Source organism: Meriones unguiculatus, chromosome 11, assembly GCF_030254825.1.
Source record: "Meriones unguiculatus strain TT.TT164.6M chromosome 11, Bangor_MerUng_6.1, whole genome shotgun sequence".
NCBI lineage: Eukaryota > Metazoa > Chordata > Mammalia > Rodentia > Muridae > Meriones > Meriones unguiculatus.
In genome coordinates this window covers 44,665,479-44,692,518 of record NC_083359.1, presented here as the reverse complement: position 1 = coordinate 44,692,518, position 27,040 = coordinate 44,665,479, and the positions used below count along the sequence as shown (strand labels likewise).

General features: G+C 42.8%; 1 protein-coding gene across 37 annotated transcripts in view; it reads right to left on the bottom strand.

Moving 5' to 3' along the window:
* Positions 1-27,040, bottom strand: part of Rbfox1 (RNA binding fox-1 homolog 1) — a 1,697,412-nt gene that overhangs the window by 242,156 nt on the left and 1,428,216 nt on the right. Inside the window, exon 1 of one of the 37 annotated variants that reach the window (XM_021645264.2) lies at positions 22,900-23,080. The exons of the other annotated variants lie outside the window; for them this stretch is intronic. The gene's annotated coding sequence lies outside the window, so the exon portion shown is untranslated. Of the gene's footprint in view, positions 1-22,899; positions 23,081-27,040 lie in introns of those variants that run through there. 37 annotated transcript variants of the gene reach the window in all.

Below are 27,040 nucleotides of genomic sequence, written 5' to 3'. Positions count from 1 at the left end.
TAAGCACCAGCCAGCCCCAGACATGTCAGCACTAATCGTCACATTAATACAAGTATCAAAGCCCAACAGAGACACCTGTGTGGTGAGTGTTCCTAAGGTCAGCCTCCTGAGAGGGAAAAGGGCTTCTTCTAGGGCCTTTGTCCTTTGAACTTGGTCCAGGAGTTCTCTCCTTTGATTACAACTGAGATTGCCTTTCTATTTGTCTTTATTTTCTGGTTTTCCTTCTGTCTTCCTCTCTTTCTCATTCTCTCACTGCTTTCCCATTGTTCCTCAGAGTTCTTTGTTATTCTGACTTCAAGACTAAACTGGAATTTGCTATGCAGCTGATTATGACCCAGAACTACTGAGCTTCCTGCCTCACCTCCTAAGTGCTGTGGTTACAGGTATACTCTGTAGTACCCTACTATACAATGTCAGAGACTAAGAACAGGGCCTCATGTATGCTAGGAAAGCGTACCACCAACTGAGCTAGATCCCTAGTACTCCCTGTGGGTTCTGCAAGCACATTCTCCATCTCCCATTGTTCCTATTCATCGTCATTACCCTGCATATCACTGTCTAGAATGAGTCTAAAATCCATGTTCAAAACTATGCTTCTTTTGGAGCACAACTCCTTTGATGACTTTCTCTCCATTCTCAAGATTCCTCACTTTGTAAATGGAGCCAGAGATGCAGTTCTCTACTTGCTTCACCCCAATGGCTCAAGAGAGCTTTTCTCAGATGCCTTCAGAGCTTTTACCATGCAGACTTCCACTTTGAGATGACATCAGAAAAGCTTCCCCTCAAGGACCAAGCGTTGTTTCATGTCACAGAGCCAGGACTTTACATTATTTTATGAAACACACATATTTATACACACACACACACACACGTACCCCAGCTAAAAGTATCATTTTAATGAGTTCAACACTGAAAGCCTACTAGGCACCAGGCACTCTTCAGACTCAGGATGCACAGATCTTAGTCTAGCAGAGATTAAAAGTTTAATGAGACAGAGAAGACAAAGTTCCAAATAAGTAAACATCCATTTTAAAACCCAGGCTGAGCTACAGAAGAGGGTGATGCAATACAGCATGACCCAAAGAGCCATATCATCTTGACAAGGGACATAGTAGAATAAGAGTGAAGTCTGGATCGTAGCCAGTAAGAACCAATTCCTGCCAGGTCTGGGCAGACAGTACCCAGCAAGAATATTGATGACAGTGCAAAGGTCCTAAGGGAGCCTTTGCTACAGATGTAGAAATGGACAAAGAGGAATCCTGCAGAGCATCCCACCTGATCACCGGCAAGTGTGAATAAAGAGCTAGGCATGGCAGCATAAGCCTGTGACCCCATTGCTTCGAGGTTGAGGCCAGGCTGGGTTACATAGCAAACGTCTATCTGAAAAACAAAACAACAGTAAGAATGACTCCAGAAGTAAAGGATTTCCCCTAAGGCACAGCAGAATATTTTGGGTTTTCTATAACACAGTCAGCTTTTGCTGAACCCTGACCAGGCAAATGGAGAAACAGCTCTGGGCCCAGGAACTGGCTAGCCTCAATCTTCTTTCCTCATTTACATCTGCAGATATCTCAGTGCTCCAGGACAATGTCTCCCAAACCCTTGGGAGAAGGGTTCTCCTGGCTCAGAACCTTGTGTGAAAATGGCATGAAAACTCTCAAGAGTATATAGCACTCCTTCACAGTGGCATCCCAGTAGATATCATTCCTTTTCTAATGCCAGCCTTCCCACTAAAGCTTAGCCCACCACAGTGTTAAACTTCGGTTTCTTTTCTTTCATTCAAAATTGGCATGATTATCTATTCTAGAGACCTAAAATGTCTTGGGAAAAAAGCTCTCTGCTCCGTTTGCTCTCCATGAGCATACCATGAGCTTTCAGATGTGTCTGGGTTCACATACCTCTTCTCACTGTCCTCCAACACCACACCACCTTTACTTGAGATAATGAAGAGCGTCCCCTAAAAACCTGAAACCTACTAAAACCCTATAATGTAATCTAGTAGAAAAATAGGCAAGTTGGTGATAGGACTATTTAAGATGAGACAACACTGGATCAGTGTGGGCTGTATCCAGCAACACATATTTTTAAGTTTATATGACTATCAAGACCGAGGGTGGACCTAGGAAGCTAAAAACCAAAGACACATGGACTACCTCTAGAGGTGCAAACATGCAAGAAGGGCACAAAACTGACCACTCCCAGGAGGAACCAAGCTTGCTTGCAGACTGACTGCAGATGGCTTCCAGAACCAGGAGAAAACAGATCTTTCTTTATGCTTGTGACAGAAATCTTAGGACTCTAGTATGCTTGGTGATTTCCATTCATTCGTTAACCCTCAAATTAATGTTATATCTTCAAAGCAGCAGCCTTCAAAGCTCCTTGTGCTTCAGCTTCAGTTGTGGAAGGTGAGCTATTTTTAAGAACAGATGGTTTTCCATCCAAAGCTATTTACTTACATATTTGAGCCCTTTCACCAGGGCCTCCTGCATGCAAGGTAAGTGCTCTCTCTTTTTTCCTGTGGCTTAGGCTGGACTTGAACTCACTCTGAAAACCAGACAGGACATAAATTTGCAATCCTCCTGGCTTAATTTCTAGGGCATCTGAGATGACAGGGCAAGACCACCATGCCTCAGCTCAACTAAAACACATTTATTCCTAGATACCTATGGGCTAACACGATGCCCCTGAGAGCCTGCTGCCAGTGACAATGGTGCAGATAATGCCAGGACACATGTTAGTGATCTTTCGTAATTTAGGTCAGTTCAAACATAACCCATTCCTGCTGCTCCCAGCAAGGCATGATGGCCTCTAATAGGTGCTAAGCACCTATTTCAGGAATTGATCCTTTCTTGTAACATCATTTAAGGATGGATAATAAATGTAAATGTGTTAATATAAATGAAGCTAAAGGTCATAGATAGGAAAAAGCAACAAATGGAGGTGGAGTCTCAAGTGCAGTTCATGGCTATGTTATAACGTCAGCCATATCAGAAAGAAATTCTAAGAGAAGTGGGTCATGGACACAGGAAAGGTGGGCTTTACAGACCACTTACAAAAGAGGCTGGCATGTTTCTCTTTCTGTCTATGTATCTATGCATCTATCTATGTCATCTATCTAACACACATACATATATACATGTATATACACATATACACATGTATACATATATATATACACACATATATATGTATATTCTTTATTTTGAGAAGAGGGGCTTGCCATGTAGCCCAAACTAACACCAAAGTCATGATATTTCTCTCAGCTTCCCTAATGCTAAAGCTATAGTTTGGGGCCATGTGCTTCTCTACCCATGCCTTACTGTGATTTCTCATTTTGACTCTTCTTCTTAAAGAGGATGCCCAATTACGTACATCTCACATTTTATTTAAGTAGATGTGCACAGGCTGGATGCTACCTCGTCTTGTCATGCTAAACCCAGGGGAGTTTCTGGGATATCTGGATGAGAGTGCACAATATAGATCTATGCTGAGCTCCTAGGTCAAGTGGGATATGGACATGCACATTCTGACACTTGATGAATGACAGGGCTAGATGAGTACCCTGGAGAGAGACTGTTTCCTGAGACTGTTAGGGTGACATCTGCTCAGTACTTAGTGGATGTTTAAAATTCATTAAGCATCCATCTTTCCTCCCAGCCTATCTTCCTTTCCAGCCTCACTGAAACGTAGTTCATTTATAGGCAAATATGTGAGGAGTGGGAGAGCCTGCTGGAAATATGCTTATAGTTCTACTAGACAAGCATGGTCTTACTATGCTATGTCCCTTGAACCTGAGAAATTAGGGCCACAGTTTTTCTATTCCAGGACAGCTTGGGTGAGCTCTCAAGTTGACAAACTTAAGTGACAAGCACCTCAATCACAGAGGAGCAGAATAAGACCCTCTCTCCTCTAAACTCACATGGGCTTAGGGGAGGCTCAGTCATTGGGCAAACATTCCAGGAGCATCTCTGGTTACTAAAAGCCCAATTTGTCAATGCCAGTACTGTCTCCTGCTCCATGTTAATTAGTCATTTCACACAGCACTGGTGACAAGAAGTTAAGTCCCAGTTAACCCAGGCTTCAGATAAGATGGAGTAGCAGAGGAAGAGAACCTGGCTGCAGTGAAAAAGTCATCGGAACTGTTGACTTGGCTGTTGATCAGAAGAAAAGTGTTGGCTCATGGGAATGGGCTTGCACAGGAAGAAAAACAAAGATGTGCGAAGAAAAACCAGGCTTCACATTTGAAGAAAAATGGAAAATAACCCCCTCCCGTGTGAAAGTGTTCAACAACCTACTTCTATAAATGGGGTCTAAAAACAGTACTCATAAGCAATGTGAACATGAGATGGCATGGGTTTGCCCATCTTTGGTTTGATTCAAAAGTTCCCCTGCGGACAACATTAAAGGATATTGCTACACATTCCATGTGTGTGGTGAGATTTCTGGTGTGGATACCTTGTCAACTCCAAATCTGGTGATAGCAACTATTTTTCCTATAGGCTACCATCATCATTTGATGCTGTGTCATTAAAATGTTGAGAAGTCCATTTGATGAACTTGCTAAGTGTCCCAAACCTACTCCTGCTTGTATAGGTTCAAAGAAAATATTGTGATCTCTACTTCCATTTCATCCAAAAGAGCCAGTTGGTATTTGGATGCCAAGACTTGGGGATCTAAAGAGGAGGGAGGAGTACAAGTGAGGAATTCCATTGCAAATCAGGTAACATGATAGAGGCTCTGGCCATACAGAGGCACACAACATGACTCTTGTCCAGTTACTAATTTCCTTACCTACTTCTCATCATTCATATTCATACTTCTGTGCTACTCCCTTCACTCAATCCAGAGCCACCCAGGCACATGCTTAATCCTTGACAAGAGACCATTCCTCCCTTCCTCAGGATACTCTTTAAACCAAGCATCCTTCAACAAGAAAACATGCCCTCAGGCAGCAATGAACAATGTTTTTCATTATTTCTAAAAGGAAAAAAAAAAAAAAAAGTAAGACCCAGTCATGAGAGTAGAAGATGTTTTTCTATGATCCAACCACTATGGCAATGCAGTTGCTGAGATCTGTATCCATCATCAGGATTGCTAAATGGGACAGAGTCACATGCTCAAGTGAACCCAGGTAATGAAAGTCTGGTTAGAAGAAATTCTGCAGAATTCTATTTTCCTAATGGTTCTTTTTGCTGTGTTTCCCATGATCTTTACCTCAGTTTCCATCCTCTGATGTTCCCTATGCCATACCTACCATCCCCACTTTGTTCTCCCAACTGCAGAGAATGCTAACTAGATATTTTATTTTGTGAGCATGTGTATACATGTGTGTGAGCGTCCAGTCATGAGGAGGCCAGAGATGCATATAAAGTGTGTCTTTCCAGAGGGTTTCCTATCTTGTATTTTGAGACAGGATCTTTCGCCGAATGTGGAGTTCACTGTTTTGACTACGCTGGCTGGCCAGCATATCCTACAATCTGCCTGCCTCTACCTGCTAGTGATGGGGTTACAGGTGTGCTTGGAACCCCAATTCAGGTCCTTATGCTTGCTTATCAAGCACTGAGCCATCTTCCCAGACCTCTCACTAACTAGTTTAGTTACTTAGTTAGTTAGTTAGTTTTATGCTGCATTTTTTTGTTTGTTTGTTTGGTTGTGTTTTTTGTTGTTTTATTTTTTTTGTTTGCTTTTGAGATAAGGTCTCCCTATGTAGCCCAGGCTGCTCTCTAACTCAAAATCCTCTCACTGAGTTCTCCTGAATGCTAGGACTATAAGTGTACATGACCATCCTGTCCCAGCTCTGACTCAATGCGCTCCTTGCAATGATGCTCCCCTGGATCCTTTACCAGTTATACCACACTGATCTTTCCTAAATTCCACATTAGAAGCATACACAGATCGACTGCATTGCCTGGAAGACACTTACTTCCATGGACCCTCTCACTGAAGACTTTCAGTCTAAACAATCTAAAGAGATAATCCCAGGTAACTTTGGTTGAGCATGTGTGACTCACATGCTTGTTCTTGTTTAACCTTTATAAACACAAGCATGTGTGACTCACAGCAAGCACAGAACAGTTTGACTATTCCCTGATAGATACTTTGCAAGCTCCTCTTGAAAATAAATAGGTATAGTTCTTATTTCAAATGGGGGGGGGAATGCTCCCAGGCAACATAGACATAAAAACATGCGTGCCCTGCTATAGGGAGTTTGAAAGAGGGTCTGTGCACCATGTGTGTATCCCTCACTCTGTACAACATCTTTGATGAGGCCTTTTCTCTGTATTAAACTTCCCTCTTTAATGATGCAGGACAATTTCCTTCAAGATAATTCCCGAGGTTTTTATTTTTCAGAGGTTCAAGTTAAGTCAGTACATGTAAAATAAAGCCCACAGAACAGAGCTATGTGCAGGTCCGTATTTCAGATTTTATAGCTGTTCTTTCTGAGGTAGTATCTCATGTAGCCAAGGATAGCCTTGAAACTGCTATGTAGCCAGGATGAGTCTGAACATATAATTCCCTTCCTCTTCTTTCATAGTATAGGGTTAATATAGTAAGGTGTGAGCACCCCTACACACACACACCACACACACATACTCTCTTTGTATAGTGCTGGGGATCAATCCTTGTATAAGCTCAGCCAGCCCTCTGCCAGCTGAGGCATACCTTCAATGCAAACTGTATGGCAGTTTGTTAGTAAACTGAATTATAAAGAATACATCACAAACCGCAGAATCATATGATAATGACACTTGTTATGCAAATCAAACCAGATTATTGGGTTTTATGCCCTATAGAACTCAGGGGCTTTTGAGAGACAAGCTCAAGTGAAACCATACAAAGAGAGAGGGAAAAAATACCAAAGAAGGGTGGAGGTCTCATGATGCCAGAACCTATTAAATTGATTACATGATTAATTTGAAGGAGAACGTGTGAGAGAGAAGGGGATAGTAGTTCATGCCATGTCATAAAGGCCGCTGATCAAGCATTTTCTGTAACCTTTAAGCCACCAAGAAAATTGGCTTTTGGTAGATGATTCAAACTGAAACAATCTATTCGTTGGCAGCTATTCATATTAGAAAAATAAAAAAGCGGGAATATGTGAAGTCTCTGGCACCACTCAATCCCACAATTGACAGATATTAGAAAACATTAGAAGCTTCTCCCCAGGAATCAAGAATGACATTTTAGCCTAGGCCAGACTTTCCTCTTCCAACAGAAAGGAAAAGCTTAGATTTTGATGTGAATGGGGATAGCAATGGGCGCGGGGTCGTGGTGGGTGGGATGTTAATTAAAGCATTTGATGGAGTTTCCTTCCCAGTGTGTCATGGGAAAAGTCTGCAAAACCCCATGATGGTTCTACACAAGATCATTTGTCAGGATGACTAACGTCATCTCCTTGATGGAGTTTTAAGGTGAATTCTTCATGGGGGCCATGCGCCAGGCCTTGAATCAGAAGGTAAATAAATAAATAAAATCACCCAGCCCTCCTGACCAAATTAGCTGATCTAGTGGGTGAAAATGGAAGGCTGAGGCCAAGGTTTCTATTAGCAACTAGGTCTTTCCCGTTCCGGTTGACAAGACGGACAACCGTCCACCCTCGTAAAAGATTCATGACCCCGACTTTGCACTCTCGACTGCTTGCTTTCTCATAAAAACCAGTGCAAATCCTATCAAAAATTTAGCAGAATCCCTGCCTCATCTGTTTAGGCCTGAAGCTAGTTGCAGGGACAACTCATTAGGGACAGGCTCATTAAAACCAGCCCTTGGGCAAAAGCAGTTTGCGGGGCCTCCTCATTTCTATTCACTCTTACCTCTCTGGCCCAACCTCCTGCAGCCCTTAGACAAGAGGGCTTCTGAAGGTTTGCACAGTGCGCAGGTCCACTTGCAGAGTTGCAGGAACCAGGGCTCAACAAATGCTGCTCTTTACATCTGCCAAAGTTCATTTTTATCTGTTCCTCTGTATGCAGTTTGGAAGGCTGTTTCGGAAGAGGGAGGGAGGAGGGGCTCAGGAAGCAGGGAGGGAGTCCTGAAGGCTGGCCTCACCTGAGGTTGTTTGGTGATAACACCTGGCCTTGTGGAGGTCACAGAAGCCCCAAGGACAAAGCCTGCACTCCAACCAAACAAAGGCCAAAAGGTGACATCCTCCTGGGATCCCCTTTCTCAGTCATGTGCAGCCCAGCTTTCAGACCCATGGGCTCCTAGTGACTCTGCAACAACCTGCCTAATGGATTCACTACCAGATGTTTTCTGCTATGTGCCAGGGATACCATTCTCCAATGGAAGTCATGTTTGTGCTGAGAGTCACTGGCATCCTTGGGTATGGATAAGCATGAGAGACACAGATAAGGATATGCAGCCCAGCTCCAACGATACAGAAAGCATCCAGCTTGCCACCAATGCTGGGCAAGTTTTTGTTTCTGCAAGGGTGCAGGACAGCCATGTAAATCTGATCACTGTCGTACTGAATGGAAAGCTGAATAAGTTAAGCAAAGGTCAAGAAGGACCTAAATGTATTGAACACAGACTAGGAAGATCATGTCCAGAGGTTACATGCAGATGTCAGAGAGCTAAAACAAGGACTAAAAAATCATGGTCAAGTGGCACAATAAGCCAGAGATTTTTTTTAAACAATTTTGTTTGTGCTTGGGTATGTGTTCATACATGTGCAGGTTCAAATGCATGTGTGTGCATGTATTCATGAAGGACATAGGTCAACATTGGTTGTTAGCAGGTACTCACCACCTTGAGTTTTTGAGGCATGTTCTCTTACTGAGACCTGGGGCTCACTGATTCAGCTGGGCTGCCTGGCCAGGAAGCCTTGGGAATCCTCTTATCTTTGCCTCTCCAGTGCTAAAGTTATATGGCTGCCAGCACACCTGACTGCTTTTATGTGGGTACTAGGAACCAAAGTCACGGTTTCATGGCAGCATGATAAGCTTACCAAGTGAACCATCTCTCAAGTTCCCCAGCATGTAGATCTTTACTTTACACAAGAAGCCAGATATACCTTTTGCTGTTTTGTTTTGTTTACTTTAGACAGGGTTTTGCTGGTAATATGGAACTCATTATGTGTTGTGTAGCCTAGACTATTCCAGCTCTCCATCCTCCTGACTCAGGCCCCCACATTTTCGGAATTTAGAACCATATCATCATACCTATACCAAATTTCTCTTTTTCCAATCATCTCCTACTAACAATGCAAAGCACAGGAAAAAAAAAAGTGTAAACTAAGATTTGCAATATCTGATATTAAAATGGGAGAGACTTAGACAGCAGTCTTCAAATATTGAAAAAAAAAAACTGGTGAACCTCAAGAGTCCCTTTCTTCACTCTTATATAACAGGAGGGGCAGGTGACATGATCTCTTGAAGAAAAAAGCTGTGACTAATCGTTTAAAAATAAATTTTATTAGATAAGTCTTATCATTTCCAAAAGCACTTACCCATTACAAATGGAACTAATATGCTAACAGCCCCAGCATTAGCAAAGCCCTTGATGCCAATTGTTCTTAAAACATAGATTATTAGCCTAATAGAGCTTCCAGAGGTGGGATTGCCAAGTCATGTGCACACAGCACAAATTCCCTAATGGAATTGGGCTTTCTTTGAGAGATGGGGAGAGAGAGACAGAGACAGAGAGAGGGAAAGACAGACAGACACATACACACATACACACACACACACACACACACAGAGAGAGAGAGAGAGAGAGAGAGAGAGAGAGAGAGAGAGAGAGAGAGAGAGAGATTAGTTTCCTATGCAGATAATAAATGGAGGAACCAAGTCTAAACTAAAGCTTGGTGGTTGTGTAACATAATACAGTATTTTCTCCTTCTCTTTGTAAGAGGATACAATCAGGATTGATCCTAGGGTGGCACCTATTGGTCCTGGGATACTGCTGTAACCTTTGGAGACCTCTATACAAAGGTGATATAGAATAAGGGATGGAAGTGAGGAGACAAAGCCCTGAAAGTTCTAGTTTTTCCTTATCCTTCCCAGATCCAAACAGAGAAGATCCTATCTCTTAGGATTGTTGAATGTGCTCACCCTAGCTTCACGTAAAGTGTATAAAGCTCAAAGACAAATAGATGAGTAGGTTAAATAGCCACCCAAATCCAAGGCATGGAACTTACAACGTCTATGAGTTCTGTTTTTCTATAATACTAACGATTAGCTGGCCCAACAGCCATTTACTGACCAACTCTTATTCTGACCTTCTAATTCTCTGTCCTTTCATGAACCTTATCTATGACCACCTGGGTTTGGAGGAAAATATGGACACATTATTAACTTTTGCACAACCGTGTCCAAAATACCCAACAGAAACAACTTAAGGAGGTAAGATTAATTTGGGCTCCCAGTTTTGAAAGTATCAATCACTGGTGACTAAGGGGGGTTGACAGTGAATAGCATCACACATACTTGTTGCCAGGAAGCAGAAGGGGAGCAGAAATGAGCAGAGATAAGATGAGAAATTCCCAACACCCTGCTCCGTGTGACCCATTTCATTGCTAATGGTCTACCCATTCTACTTCTAATGGTCTGCACAGCCTCTCTGTTAGCCCCACCAGCTGAGGACGGAGCATTCAACACCGTGTACCTTGTTAGGACACTCCTCTCCATTAGCAGTATGGCTTAGTAACAATCTGCCATCCTTACGGGATGAGTTGAGCACATTCCCTTTCTGTACTGTAGCACTAATCTAGCGTGTTCACTTTCTCTATCATGGCGCGCTAGAACAAGGACAATGCAATCCTCTGCTGTTTTCTGGAGAAGCAATCAAACCATGGTTGCCAATTGACTTTCTTAGGACTTGAATAGTCTGAGTGAATGCTGCTGAGTCTTCCATGGCAGCCTCTCCCAATGCAACAGCTTTTCCTTCACTTTTATCATGTTGCAGAATCCCTCCCCACCTATGATAACTGCCACCACCCCTACAAACTCTGCTCTGGTATGATGAGGGAAAAGAGCCCCGATTTGAAGGTGCATGTTGAGGAAAGAGTATGCACAGGAGCAATGTACATCCATTAACAGTGCATATCTCATCACAGAATAAGACAGCCCCAGAAAGCAACACATCTTGAAAATTTGTTATTTATTCCAGGAGGGAAAAAAAGTGTCTTTGGGCAAAGATGAGCAGGATGGGGACACAGAAAATACGGCATTTGAAAATGGAGTATGTATTCTTCTCATTTTCTTATTAGGGAAGTTATCTGCACATCTCAGGTAGAATGGTTTTCAAGGACTGGAGGTAGCATAGGCTAACTCTGGGCTAATGAACCTATTCCTGGGGCATTAAGCTGGAAAGGAGATGTGTTGTGAGGCATAGAAAGATGGAGGGAAAGCACATAGAGGGTAAATACAATCAAGCCATATTATATACATGTTTGCATTTTTCAAATAATAAAGAAATACATGCCAAGACTAAATGATTTGTTCTTTTTATAGTGGATGAACATACATTCTTCTGTAAAAAAACTGGGGAGATTAGGGTTTTGTTTTTATTTTTAATATAATTTTCTTAAAATTCTATAGCCAACAGAGATTCATGACATTTGTGAAGAAATGGAGTCTGGAATCATAGGCACTGAGGATGCAGGATGCGGCTCAGCCAAGGTGAGGCAGCATCACTTTGCTTCCTATTTTGTTCTCCATCCACCATATCCATGAGTTCACCGGCTTCTGTAACTATGGAGCAGATACAACACAAACACCTGTGTGAAAGAGAGTTCCTAGAATGACAAGGACATCCCTTCCCTGGTGCCATGAATAGGCTCCTGAATGCATCCTGTATGAACACATAGAGACCTCATACTGGCTCAACCAAACAAAGTATGGGAACTTGTGCTGAACACCAGCCAGCAAAGGTGTGACCTGTTCTCATTAAAGATTCTCTACAAACAGGTGCCTCTCACTGGGTTCACTTCTGAAATGGCTTTCTTTTTATTCCCAGGGACACATCAAGAGCTGAGGGAGGGGGTTCATGCAGTATAGATCAGTCGGTCATTGACAGAGCATCAGGCTTTGACAACTGCTTGCCTGGGTTGAAAGCCTAGGCTAGGCATGGGCCCGTCAAGGCTACACTATTGAATTATTGACAGGCACTCACTGTGGTGCAAGGGGAGAGCAACCACAGCGTCAGCTCAATAAAGATGAAATGGAAACCCTCTCTGAAGCTGACTTTAGCACGTTAAAGGAGTTTTAATGGGCTGGTTTAAAATTCAGTAAGAGAATGCATTAGGCTGATTATATTTTCAATGGCTAAGTGCAGACATGCACACAAGTTTGGGAATTGGAAGGGTTTACAAATGAGTGGGGAACCTGACAGGGTGGATTACACCATTCTTCTGAAGGAAAGCAAGAAGCCATGCATGTTCTGGCCCAATCTCAAGGGCTGTGATTTTCCTGCCTTCTCTCCTTAGGTTCCTCCTCCTTCACTCACTAAGGTGCTCATCTGGAACTCTTGAGGATACAGTAAAAGGAGCCTGCTCCTCATTCTGGTCGCCTGGCCTCAAAAGACCCCTGAGCTGAAATACTTAATGAGTGTTCCCTATTGTTACCTCTAGCCACCTTCATTACCCTCCACCAAGGATAAGGGGCAGGTCCCCATCTCAGCATCTTATTGGAGAGGCTGGAGATCTCTCCATACTCAAGATCCCCTTGTTTAGCAAATTAGTATTAACAATTCTGAATTTTCTTATGTAATCTTTTCTTCTTTAAATTTCCACCTGCCAAGATTTACTTGTATTTTAATAGCTGATGTCAGACAAGCAGCAAGCACCAAGTCTCATCTCAGGACTATAATTTTAAATACAATGAGACGCACATCAACTGTCGCATTGACATGCACAGAAATTATTCCACGTGGACTTTTAAAGTGCATCCTAAAAGCTTCAAAGACCCAGCACATTTGAAAAGAATTTAAATTGATGATCGTGGTACGTGCCTTTTTTTTTTTTAAAGCAATTTGTCTAATGTGACCCTATATTCATTTTTTTTTTCTGACTTCTTTTCCAATGAGCTGCCTCCTGTCAAGTTGCTGCAAAGACCAGCATGCACATCTAAATCTGGGTTCATTTGCCTGCCGCAAGATTATCTTTGCCATGTCGAGCCGTATGAGTAAATCAAAGATGCTTCTCCAGGCTGCAGGAGTAGGCTAATCTCCAGACAAATATTTAGAAGGCAGCTCTGCCGACTCTGGCCTTAATAGTTTCCAACTGATTTGACTTATTCTAATTACAGCCTTTATGTTATAAAAGCCATTTTTATGTTGCCGGGGAGCAGTTTCATTGCAAATACATGAAATTTTGCTGAGTTCTCCATTCCCATGTTGATTATGGGAATAGTACTCCCTGGCTCAGCTCTAATTAGAAAAACATACTGTGTGGAATGTCAACAATTTTTAACATTAATAACATGCCGACAGTGTCCTTTTGTTTCTGATAACATCCTTCCCATAGGCTGACACACCAGAAAGTCTAGGCTGTACTAGGCTTGGGAAGGGGCTCACTCATTCTGGGTTTGCTAGGCAGGGACTGTTTTCTACCCTTCAGTGGGAGCTGCATGTCTGAGGGAGAAGGATCCCTATGTAATGTAGCATAAAAGGGAAAGGGTAAACTTTAAATCCTGCACCACTGAGGGCAGTGCATTTGCTTCATGGTTATGAACTTGGGAAATCCTAGCACTGAAGCATAAAGCAGATGAAATGGCCCTGTGGTTTATCAGCGGGTGCTGGGATCTGGAGCTTCTGGGGTTTTCTCTCAGTACCATGATAGTTTAAAATGTTCCAAGAAGATGGCAGAAAGGAGATTAATTTTTTTTTTCTTATCTCACTGAGACTGCAGGTCAGTGACCAGGTGTCAGAGGTCAAGCCCTGTCCACCTCACAGGACTCTATGTACCTCCTTCCAGCCCCCAGAGTCCCTGGTAAAATAGATATGTCCTCTCATGAGCCAAGCGCCTTTCTTCCATTCCCGTGAATATAGATGATGTCTCAGAAAGTCAGGCATGTTTATTCATACCTTAAGCAAAGACTTCACTAGAGATCCCCCTTCAGTGGAGACAGCAAGGAATGCAACAGAGAGACTCAATCTGTCTGGGAAGAAACAGCCCACAGGACTGGGGCAGTGATCAGGATGAAGATCATAGTTGCTAAGTTGCTCTAAATATGTGTTCCACTCCCTTTATCTCTGTGGCCTTCTTATCCAAACACCACAAGCCTAGCCTTAGCAACAGGTGAACACCCAGAGGAGAGTCGCCCTACTAAACCCCAGGTGATACTCCTCAAAACCACAACAGTTATCAAAAACAAGGGAAAACTGGGTACAGTATCATGCCAGAGAGAACCAAGGAGACAAGACAGCAAATGCAAGATGGGATCCTGGATGGGATGCCAGGATCTAGAGGGAAGAGGCCAAAAGGTAACAATGCTTGATACAATAGCAACACTGGCTAACAGCAGTGTGACACTGCTCCTTAGTTAGTATGATAAATGCCCTTTTATGGATGTAAAATGTGAACAACAGATGGGTGGAATGAATGGGAGACTGGAATCTGCAATACTATCTTTGCAACTATTGTGCAAACCTAAAGCTATCCCAAAGGCTTATTAGGAAGACTACACTTGATGGGCCTCCTAGGGCCGTTTCAGATGCAGTCTAGTGAGACTGGCTGACTCTGCAGGCCACCCCAACCTTATTCTCGGGTTCATCTCCTTGTGTTCTTACTACCTTGCGGTACATTATCCTCTGGCAAATGTACCTCTCATCTTCCTTCCCTGCCATTAGATTTAGTCCTAAATTATCTTTATGACACATTTGGCTCTCACCTCCCCAAGAACAGCCTCCAATGTTATTAGTTGTTAATTCTCAACACTTACCAATACCCTACCTCCACCTAATTCTCTATTCAATAGCCATCATCTAGCATTTATGTCTATCATCAGATCCAAGACTCACTTACTTGTTATCATGGGCTCACTCCATGTACACTAGTCATGGATCTCAAAGTATGTTTCAGGCAACAAGTCAGCTCATTCCTTGTTTATTGTGAGTTTTACTGTTCCCATCATTTTTTTACATGTGAATCTGGCAGCTTCCAAACAGCAGAGTAGAGAAGCTGTACGCTGACCACCAGATCAAAGTCCAGAAGTTACATTTGGTCCTCAGGAAAGCCTTCTGAAAACCTATCCCGAGACAGGGGAGCCTATACCTTTAAGAAACTTCATCCCCAGACACCTCAGTGGGTGCTCTGGACACAGTAGCTAAAATCACATATACATTATTCTCTAGGCACAGGATCCTAGATGCTTCAGACCAGCCTGATGAGCAGGGTAGCAGAACCGCTTCTTCCCAGGAAGTTAATTTTACCCCTCTTCCAGAAGCCTAACACATCCTGTGAGCCATAGCCCTCCCTGCCCTGTGCTTAAAATAAGGACCTGGATTAAGACAAGTGAATTTCTTGAGGGCTGGATGCCCGCTCCAGGTACAGTTCCTAGAAGGGACAGGTGATATGGGATGTTTTTATGCTTCCCTACAGACCCTGAGGATTTCTTCAGGAGCAGCACAAACTTCAGGGTTCTTGCCAAGGTTGGAGAGCACACCTGCCCCTGGGCACAGAAGTTAGAGGGGGGGGGTCTCCATGGGCCACAGTCTGCCCACTGGTGGAAACCTCAGGAAGTCTCTAACAAGGATGTCCCTGTGTCACATGAATACTAACCCCTGCAAATGAGATGGTAGGTAACTCAGTGGTAGGGGAGTACTGACGAAGAAAGCCGACTTCCTGCTACCACTTACAAATGCAGGTCTAGAACAGAGCATGTAACAGTCCTGGCTTACAAACTGGGACCCACATAGTGGTCTGGTCAGAAGCTGAGAGGAAGTACTGGGTTGTGGTCATTTCCAACACACAGTCCCTGGGTCTACTATTAAAACATTATGTGATGGCTATTCTCACCGTGTTTTGTTTTGTTCTATAACTTGATTATTAAGCATGAAGCTTGTAGGTAACAATGCCATGTGAAAAAAAACCTTGACATACCTTAATGGACATGTGTGTTTCTTTTAATATTCACGAAAATGATATTCATGGTGGGTGCACATCCCTTCTGCCTGGAGATTTAATTACATCAATGGTAAATTGTAATTAATGGACATTTTATCAGAAATGGTGGAAAGCATAAGTAAGAGCAAGGTACAGGGTTAAAAGGAGGAGAAGGACACAATGAGACAGTCATGTGAAACCCCAGCAGTGTAAACAACTAGTCACTGCTGATGAGAAGCTGGCATTCTAGTCACACCAAGTTAGGCCTTGCTCTAATGTGAGCTATAATTCCATGAGGCAGGGTGGTGGTGGGGAGATCAGAAAGCAAAGCTTGCTTTCTCCATTGAAGTTTAAATGGTTATGTGTATCTCAGTCCAAACACCAAGCTAACTGAAATACTTAGATACCATGCTGGCTCTGTTCCAGACATGTCCCCCGCACACACAGAATGCCCAGGCCTGATTCTAGCAAACGAGGAAGCCAAGTCTGAAAAAGGCCAATCGATTAACACATGATTAGCTATCCACCCATTGTGCTAGCTTTTGGTTCAAATGTGGAGTTTGGTCATAGAACTTGAAATCCAATGTTCCATCACTCATCACACTCTCAATTTTTAATGAGGTAAAATGGTACCAAATGGATGTGTAGCTCGTTAATTCACAGGTAAGTTGTTCAAAATATTCCCTTCAGTGAACTGCAGCAGCCTGACCTTTGGGGATAAATAACCAAACAGCTCCTCCCTAGACTTGAAATGGTTATGTGAAAAGACACAAAGCTAGAATATCTACACTTACTATGAGGATTATTATGAATTAAGAAATATTTGAGTTTTCTGTGCTCAATATTCAGCTCTATAGTGTTAGTGGAAAAATCAGAAACAAATATTGGAGAATTCAGTTAGTCAATTTCTTTTGAGCACAGATTCAGTAAAGAACTGAATTGGGTGTTGGGACAAACTGGCATAAAAGATGGCCCTTGTCCAAGAAATGCTCAAGAATAATGGGTAGAAAGTTTGTGCACAGAGGCAAGGCTGCAATAGAAACTCCTGAAAGGCAGGGCTTTCTTGAATATTGTGTTTCCTGATGAACTCTCTAGTTTGTCAAAGGTTTCCAACACATAGTATAACATGGTAATTGTTGGAGGAAAGGAGGGATGGATAGAAGGGGAAGTACATTAAGAGGCAAGAGAAGAATATCTAGAAGGTAAGCATGGTTTCCAACATCTACCCTCTTAGTACTTGCAGGGCAGAAATAAGAAGATCCTGAGTTCCTAGCTAGTGTGAGCTACACAACAAGACTGTCTCAGAATACACAGCAAATAAACACTGCCACAAAGTAAAGACTAGGGGAACACGGAAGTTGAGTACATGACCTGCATTCTATTATTATCCCTTTTCTAACAGTTGAAGACTCTACTTTCCTCAAGGGAAATGTTACCTTATCATCCCACCTTTCTTTGTGTCCTGTGTTTACAGGACAGCTCTGGCTTATCGCCTTGTGCCCTGCCCAGCCACCCAATGACTTCCTTTTTGCCTGCTGTATACTGCACTGAACTGGGTACTTAGTACAATACAGGAGAAACAGGTGGTGCTGTGGACACATAGAGGACATCTGGTAGAAGAGTAGACAAAACCATGAGTCATTTAGGAATCAGTGGTTTCCAAAGACAGGGAACAGGGTGAAAAGGAGAGATGTGAAGCCCTCCAGAGAAGGACAGAAAACCCGTAATGTTCCCAGCAACAACAACATTAAAAAACAAAAACACCATGAAGTCCGGCAGGCTGAGAAAGGGCAAACAGGATGCTGGAGAGAGCCCGAGAGAGTGGTGTGGCATGCTACCAAGCCCTCTTCTTCCTGTGACTCCAATACAGAAGAAAATACGTATTTCCTGCAGACAGAGGAAGCCCTTCTTCAGTTTCCCTAAAGTTCCTGAAGGGTCTCTTCTCCACTTTCAATCATCTTGTAACAAGTGTGAACATTTCAGGACACAGCAAAGAAAATAACACAGTCCTCTGATGCACTGATGTTTTGCAAGGGCACAAGTGTGTGTAGGACACATTTGTATCACTTGTGTGGGAGGAAGCAGAAGCAGTGCCGAGCTGCCTCTAGTGCTGATCATTCTGGCTGCTTACAAAGGCACATTATAAAGATGGGCAGGACTGAGTTTCAGAGCAAGGAAATGAACTGCCCTCCAGGCAAAACCAAAACAAATAAAACACTCATATATAGTTGTACAAACACTCAGATACTGGGGGTTTTCTGATTCCAACATCTGATCTTTACCATTAGATACCTATTCTCATGATTCACACTGGCCTCAGAAAGACTTAATAATTATTTTTTAAGAATCACTTGTGTGGTGTAACTGCTAAAAACAACCGAAAGGCAGTGTTGGGGAAAGAACACACATTTTTTATTCTGTTGTATTGTGTTGTGTCTATTTTCTATGGAGAAAAGACTAACCTGACACTGGCAACACTTTCATTTGCCTGCCAAGTGTTGGGATAAAAGGAGTACATGGCCAACGTCTGCCTCATAAAAATAACTAATGAAGGGACCAATGATGATAAAAAGAAAGACATATGAACAGTTTGATAGGGTCATCAGTTAAGGATCTATGAGGAGATACAGGGATTCAGACCTGAAGGAACAGCCAATATAGATGGATGTCCCAGATGAGACTATTCTTAAGCTAAAACTTAAAAGATGAGTGAGAACATTCCAGATGAGTGAGGGAGAAACAAGTATATTTTGGGAACACAGACATTAGCTTGAGCAGAGGGAAGAAGCCATCAGACAGATTATATGGACAGACTAGGAAAGGTCAGTTAAAATGTCAAGCATCCCACAGGTTGGAAAGACTCAACCTGTCCATGCCCATCTGCTCTTCAGCCTGGCTCTCTGAACAGCACAGTCAGAAACACCTGGGAGTTTGCTCAAGCACAAACTCCTTGGTTGCAGCACAGACCTTCTGAGTCAAACTTCTGAGATTCCATGCTCATTAACACTAAGTCTGAGATCCCGTGTGCTGCTCCATACTCCACCTGCTTCGAATTGCAGGACTGTGGTGTTGCAACTCCAGAGGCCAAGCTCAAGCTCCTAACCAAGATGTGGTCCATTCACTACTTGTGGGTCCTTTCAGGAGGAAAGGGGAAAATACTACTCATGGGACCAAGTGTTTTTTGCTTTGTTGGTACCTAACTGACCGGATTAAAAAACAAGCCCCCTTCTCTCTCTTCTGTATGTTCTACTGCACAGGGAACCAGATAACTGCTTAAAACTCAAGTAGGTGTTTGAAATCACTCATCAGCTAGAGAAGCTGGTGAGGTGGCCTGGTTAGACAGGCTAGGCTCAAGTGAAGAGCATCCCATGCCCTGGAGCTGATGTTAAGTGGAGCCTTGCAACTCTTCTCCAATCACCTCTCCTTAGCAATGATGGTAGGCAAATTGCTGAAGAGGATTAACTGGGGAAACAATGGCTGGATCACTGTCAAGCAGAGAAAAGACTCAATTTGCAGTAATCACTTCTGCAAGAGGTCTTTGTGGTTAGGCTTGCCTTGCAGAGGTATGGACCCAGACCCAGCAAGGGTAGACAAATGATGACAGTGGACTGACTTTTTCTTGAGCATATTAAAATGATTATTCCCCTAATGATATAAGCCTGGCTATTCATAGTTTGTTATCACCATGGGTCTCTCTTCCAACATCTGAGGCCCAGCTGCTCCTTAAACCGTTGAACATCACTGCACATAAACAATTGATCTGATCTCTATAAACACAGGAGAACCTTGGAGTTTGCTTTATGGTTGCGGAAGAGATGCATTTTTTCTATGTCTGGTGTAGGTAAAATAGAAACAAAACAGGGCATTTTTTAAAGAACAATTACGCAGCCGTTTCTGAGGTAAGAGATGCATCTTGCCCTGATTCAAGAGGAGTCTTTAAAGAGGGGAAGAGTCTTTTCCAAAAATATGGAGCTCCTGCTCAGGGTGGTTATAAAGGCGGTTTTCTAAAAGCCCTGATCAGGCCACTACCAACTTCACTGTTTTCAGATTCTTATCTGGAGGAGTTTGGTAACAGAATGAAGGAGAGCCCAGCTTACCACAAAGAAACATTAACAGACTTTGAAACAAAGGAGAAGTGCAGGGATAAGATGGTATTTAAAGTCCAGATGTGATTCATTCTGTTAGGAATGTAATTTTAGGTGCTTGAGAGAAAGGCCCCTCTGCCTTGATCTTTCTCTAGTGCAAAATAGGCTTTGAGCAGGTTTCCTTTACATGGATCCGGGCGGCAGGGGGGGGGGGGGCGGGAGAAGGTCTAGGAAAGCAAAGTTAAACATAAGAGCAGCAGAGCTCTCATGGTCCTAAAAGTGAGATGGACTGTCCCTCATCACATATGATGTTTTCTCCCTTGAAGGTTTATAAACAGTAATAACGAAAGACATCCACGACACACTTCTCTCTTTAAGCTTGTGTCAAAATCCCACATTTAAAAAAACGAAGCAGTAGGCAATATTGGAATTTAAGCATGCTACATATACAATAAAAATGATCAGCCAGGTGCCATGGCTCACACTTGTATTCCTAGCACTCAGGGAGGCAGAGGCAGACAGATCTCTGTGAGTTCAAGGGCAGCCTGGTCTACAAAGCAAGTTCAGGACAGCCAAGGCTACACAGAGAAACCTTGTCTCAAGCAAGCAAGCAAGCAAGCAAGCAAGCAAGCAAGAAAGAAAGAAAGAAAGAAAGAAAGAAAGAAAGAAAGAAAGAAAGAGATAGATAGATTATTTGAGCTGGCAGGACGGCTCTGTGGGTAATGATACCTGCTTCCAAGCTTCATGACCTGAGTTGATCCCTGGGACCCACGTGGTAGAGGAGGAGAACTCCCACAAATTGTGCTTTATCTACCTCATATGCACTGCGGCATGCATGTGTTCACCTCCCCTCCAGCACACATTGATACAAGACAAAATAAATAAAAACATAATAAAAATGAATACTAATAAAATATTATTTGAGACACAAAAGTCATACTTCTCTTTAACTGCCCAAATAAGATTATTTCTCAACTATGTGTGTTAGAAACTTATATGTGTCTATATGTGAATGTATATAAATATAGATATATGTCTTTCCCCAGAATAACATTAATAACAAAAAATCAGTTCTTACTACCGATGTATTAAAAGTTTTTTTTGTATGTTTCAAACTAAAAGTTCCAGAAGAGTGTATTGTACTGTATTACTGCTACTTTAAACATATTTCTATTTATGCCCAAACTTCTAAGCATCCTGTTTTTCTATATTTAAGGATAAGTTTTCATGTTCCTTTCTTTAATTTTATGTCTCAGTGGGCCACCAGTTAAAAAAAATAAATAAAAACCAATAAAATAAAATCCCACCTGTTATTCCCAAACGAAAAGATAAAACCTGAAGAAAAATTAACTGGGGATCTCAAGCTCTGGTAACCGGAACTGGCTCCTGACCTGTTTCCTTTAGGACAGCAGGATAGTTCTGAACAGGCAAAGGTAGAATATTGCCAGCCCCTATAAGAGCTTTTATTTCTTTATTCTGCTGGTGAATGTAAACAGAGGAAATAAACAGCCAACCAGTGCACACCTTGTGAGTGGGTGTTACATAAACAAAACCTTACCACTTATCACATTCCTCATGACACAGTTAAAGCTAAACCGCGCAAGTGAAGCTCAGCGTTGATTTCTTTGTGCATTTTTTTATTTTTTATGGCAAAAAAAAAAAAGTGAAACTAAACAAAACCCAGAGAAGTATTCTTGTTCCTGAGAATTCACTGAAATTTTTTTCAAACATTTTATACATGGGTAAGCAAACATATTCACACTCAAAATAAACCAAAGAGATAATCAACTTGGAAGGCATTTTTTTCTGCCTTGCACTTGTTATGTAAATAAAACGAACAATTGTGTCAAATCCCTTTGGTTCCATCCTCTTGGCTTTTTGCTGTTTTAAGGTGATCTGCAGAAAAGATGGAGTTCTTGGGGTGGGGAGGGCTCCATTTTCCATAAGAATGTACCCTGTAAGGGTAAAAGCAGCTTGTGCAAACTACATCCCACTCTCTGTGAATTATCCTAATCTCCAAGAGGGGAAAGAGTTGGGAGGAAAGCAAGGAAACCTTTAGAGAAACAGATGAGAGAGCTGGAGCCACTTAGGGCCCTGTGGAATGTGGGAAGGCAAGTCCTGCCTGCTGCTCCACTACTGTCCTAACAACCTGACACATGAGCAGGTCAGCAAATTGAAACAGAGATGCCCCCCCAACAGACAATGCATCCATCGACAGAAGAAGCTGAACCACATTGCATGTCCAGCTGTTCCCCAGTCAGCATCAAGCACTCCTTTTCTTCCCAAGCACAAATATAAAACAGGCAACCTGAGAGTACAGCTGCTGATGGAAGTTTTGATGCAAAGTACCCCACATCTCTCAAGGCCCTGTTGAAGCCTCCTAACTCCCCATTATTCCACTCCTTGATTCAGTGTCAGTTAAAACTCAGTTACCCCAAGTATCTCTGAGGAACAACAGCTATAAGACAACCTGCCAGGATTTCCTTTTATGTCCTCTTTCAGTCTTTTGCGATGTGCACTCTTGGTGTGCAGAACTGGTGAGAAGAGATGTGACTGCTTAAAGAGAGATCAGATTTCTCTGTGTGACAGCAGGATTGGGGTCAGGAACAGTTATTCACTAACCAGCCTTGCTTTGTAGGGCACCCCTAACAAAAGGCTAAAATCCAAAGCACAGCAAAGTACAAATCTCTCTCTCTCTCTCTCTCTCTCTCTCTCTCTCTCTCTCTCTCTCTCTCTCTCTCAACCACAATCCCCAGTGGGAGGCAATACACTCACCACAAGTGTGAAGCAAGCAGGCACAAGGTTGAGTGGCCGGTGTCAGTGTTACATGCTAGAGATTAGCTCCATGGGCAAGAGGGTGACCACAGGAGGGAAAAGGAGGGATGGCCAGGCTTTGCAAAGGGCAGAAAAAAAAGAAAAAAAGCAAACGGGCAGAAGAAGAGCATCAGGAATATATACCAAGGGAAAAAAAAGGCAAAGAGGATAGGAAATTAATAATCCAACAAGCAGGATGTCTCTGTGTTATTAATCACACTGCCTCAGAAAGCTGCTGAGGAGCCCAGAGCTGCACATGGAAGGGGAGGGGTTTGTATGCCATTGGTTGCCTCTGCTCACTCCTATACATCTCAGCCAATCCTTCCTGTGCCTTAAGGTACAGATAGATCTGTGCTGCAGTTACAAACCACTGGGAGATGAGAAATCACGCTCTGAAGGGTGACGCTGTGCTCTGTCCAGTTAATGCACTATAAACTTTATTTGAGCTGACTTCTAACTGGATCCCCCAGTGACGGGGTCAGGGGTGCAAGCAATTCCACCCCCAAATCATGCCATAATCGAATTGCTGCCTATTTCCCGAACCTATAATGAAAAAGGCAACCGAAATAATGCCGGTAATGTTGGCGGTCTCCCTTGCCTGTCCGACGCTATTACCTGCAAATGCCTGCCGCCATTTCCTGGGTACTCTAACAATGAATATATTTCACAGCTCACTGGCTCTCCTGCGTGGGTGGCGTGGAATAGACACCTACATGATAGGGAAAGAAATCTAAGACAATAAGGCTGTGTCTGAAGGCTGAGCCTGGCAGTCCACTAGGGAGGAAAGAGGCTGTTTTATCCAAGTGGTGCACGTTCTTTCTCTCTTTCTCTCTCTCACACACACAGAGGCACACATGCAGAAACACAGTCCAGTCCAGAAGCACAGATGAAGCTAACACCAACTTGATTCCTCTTTGTCTCTTGATGTCTCAGAGTCATCACCTGCGGCATAATAACTTAGCATTCGACTCCTTTATCAAACTCACATGGGTTTGATGCTAGGCTCCAGTCTCTGAAGAAAAAAAACACAGATAAGCTTGGGGGACTGGGGATAGAATAAAACAATATGCATGTTCGTACCTTACCTGTAAATGCACTTGACGTCCTCAATTCCCCTTCAAAATCTTTATTGTCTTGGTTTAGTTTTTAAAACAGAATCTTCAATTTACGTGGCCTTAAACGTATAATTCAACACCTGCATGGTATTTCACTCTTCAACAAAATGCTGATGGCAGCAGCGTACAGTGGTTCAGAGACCCCAGTGGCCAGGTGTTATTTGCAGTGGTGGTGGGGAGGGGGTTGCCCCCAGGCCAGTGGGAAGCCATGGCTGGACTCTGGGTGTGCCTGGAGTCTCTGAAACCTTAGGACACCCCCAGTTTTGCAGCACCCGCTTATATCTACAGCTTGTAGATTCTCGTCACTCCAAGCAGTTATTTAAAATTTGCCCAACATCAGATTCCTGCCTTATAAGCCTTGGCTGTGCCAGGAAATGTCACTGTGCCCAAACCATTTACAACTCATACAGGCTCTGACTAAAACCTGGGAGCTTATGTTTGTGGTGTCCAGAGAGTCAGCTCTATGAAAACAATGACTGAGCTAGCTGAGAACACAGACTACAAACACCCAGGACTCAAGAGTCTCGAATAAGACGTGCTTCAATGTGAGAAACACTGACTATCCAAAAAATACCTTTTAAACCATTGATAATAATGCACCATATCTCTTGCTTCTTTTTTGGTTTTCTTTTTCATAGGAACCCCTATCTTCTAATTTTTTCTGCACACCAGTTTCTTTGTCTTCACCATTCCCTTACTTAGAACACCACTCTGGAATGTCACACACAGTGGCAAGTCTGGGCAGCAGCCAGGTGAGAAGAACTGGCAGGATTGGTCAGGTATAGCTCACCATTTCCCAGCCCCTAGCACTTATGACATAGAGCAAAGGGAAAAATCACATTTTTAAAAAAGATACATAGAGGGCATGCTGACACTCGCAGACAAAGAATAATTCTTTAAAATACTCAGCACTATGGGCTATAGAGACCAGATTGTATAAGAAAAAATCAATGTAAGAAAAAAAATGCTCTGGATGTAATTGAAGTCGCACATTTGTACGGGACTTCTGCTATATGCCCAATTACTGCTATTTATCAAAGAGTAGACAACATTGAAACCAGCAGCATGAAAAACAAATTTTACTAAGTCAGAGGGAAAAAAATCATCAGAAAGAAAGGGGGTACAAATAATAAATAATTCAATATTCTTGAGAAAATCTCTCTCAGAAAGGCCTGGTTGATTCAAACATCAGACGTGCGTCTGACAAGAGACGTATTGATTCAGACGATTCTATCATCATTATTCCAGCCAGAGTCCTTCACAGCCGCTGTTCTCTTTGCTCCTGTTTTTATTGCAGTAACCACCGACCTCCTCCACATACCTCCAGCTCTTTGAACCCCTATTCGTTACAGCTTATGTACTAAACCTAAGCGGAAGGTGATAAATGCATCCAGGGTCTGTGTGGAGGAGGCAAGGGGTCCGCTGCCCTAAAACAGGGTGAGGAGCTAGTATCACTCTGCTGGGATTTTAGTGCTCTGTGTAAGGAGTCCTGGAAGGGCCCCATCTGGGTAATTACCAACGCAGAATATTTAGATTCCAGGGAGAGCACATGTCCCCAACAGATGAGACTCACATCTAACAAAGGGTTGTCCAATGCTGAACAAGAAGAGTGACAGCAAACATACCCATGCTACATTAGAGGCTCTGAAGAGAAAAGTGACAGCCTCTGACTGTAATGATCTCATATTCTGCTGCCCAAATGGTCCGCAAACTGTATTGGCTCTTCCAATAAAAATAATAAAAAGGAAAAGAATAAAATGGGAGGGAAGCAGCAAGAAAGAACTAGAAAGATCCTTTTAGGTCAATGTAGATGAGTAAAATACAGTGGTATAATTAGTGGAGGAAAAAATACCTCCATTAGCATTTTGCATAAAGCACAGCTATTTCTTCAACGTTCAATGTATTAATTACTACCACATAGGAGGTGCCACTGAAAATTAACAGTCTTAGGAAGGCACAGGAGGTAAACAGAGAAGGCAGAAGCCACTGGAAGGTCAGGAAAGCAAGTCAGTTTTGAAGAAAGATAAAAGAATCTTCACTCTGTGCTGGTGGAGGAGAAGGGGACAGGGCAGCAGGCCGTGTTAGACATGGTTAATTAGGCAAGGATTCCAAGCTTGCACTGCGTGCCGCGTTTGCCATGGTAATCAGGCATATTATTCAAATGTGCAGGAAAACAAAAGGCTGGGAGCGCCTGACAAGACACATTAGAGTTGGCTCCATTCAGAGCTGCTGTGTGTACCCAGTTCTTCAGGGAGTGATCTGGGTACACTTCTCAACACTGAGGGGTAGAGTGTCTCCTTAAATTCAGATGACTGAACAGGAACAAGAGCAAGATATCCAAGATAAAATATCGTAAGTCTGTGTTCACTGACTAGCTAGAGAGTCATTGAAGAAAAGACTAAAGAGCAGCATCAGGTTGTAGGGACAAGTTTTATTCCAATGTTAGAAAATGGCACCTAGGGACTGGGGAGTTGGTTCAATGGTAAAGGACGTGCCACAGAGCATGGGGATCAGAATTTGATTCCCAAGAACCTATGTAAAAAGCTGTGTGCTATAATCTCATCACTGGGGAGTTAAAGATGTGCTGAGCTCTGGGGCTTACAGGCCAGGTGATCTAGCCAAATGAGAGTGATCTAGAGTTAGAGATCCAGAGAGACAGGGTCTCTCACTAAATAAAAAAGATGGTGAGCAACTGAGGAAGACAAAGTTCACCTGTGGCCTCTATACATACGTACACAGCAAAGCAAACAAGCAGTAAAAAAAAAAAAAAAAAAAAGCAATGTTTGCTGGTAAAGGGGTTCTAGAGGATTCTGTGTCTGAGTTTATGAGAAGAGAAGAGAAAGGAATACAGAGACAGGTGGAGAGAGAGGGAGGGAGGGAGGAGAAGGGAGAGAAAGAATGACAATGATAATAGTCCATGTAAGCTCTTTAGAGTAATAAAAGAACCATCTTTTGTTACACTTTGAAAGAGGAAGAAGAAGGTAAAA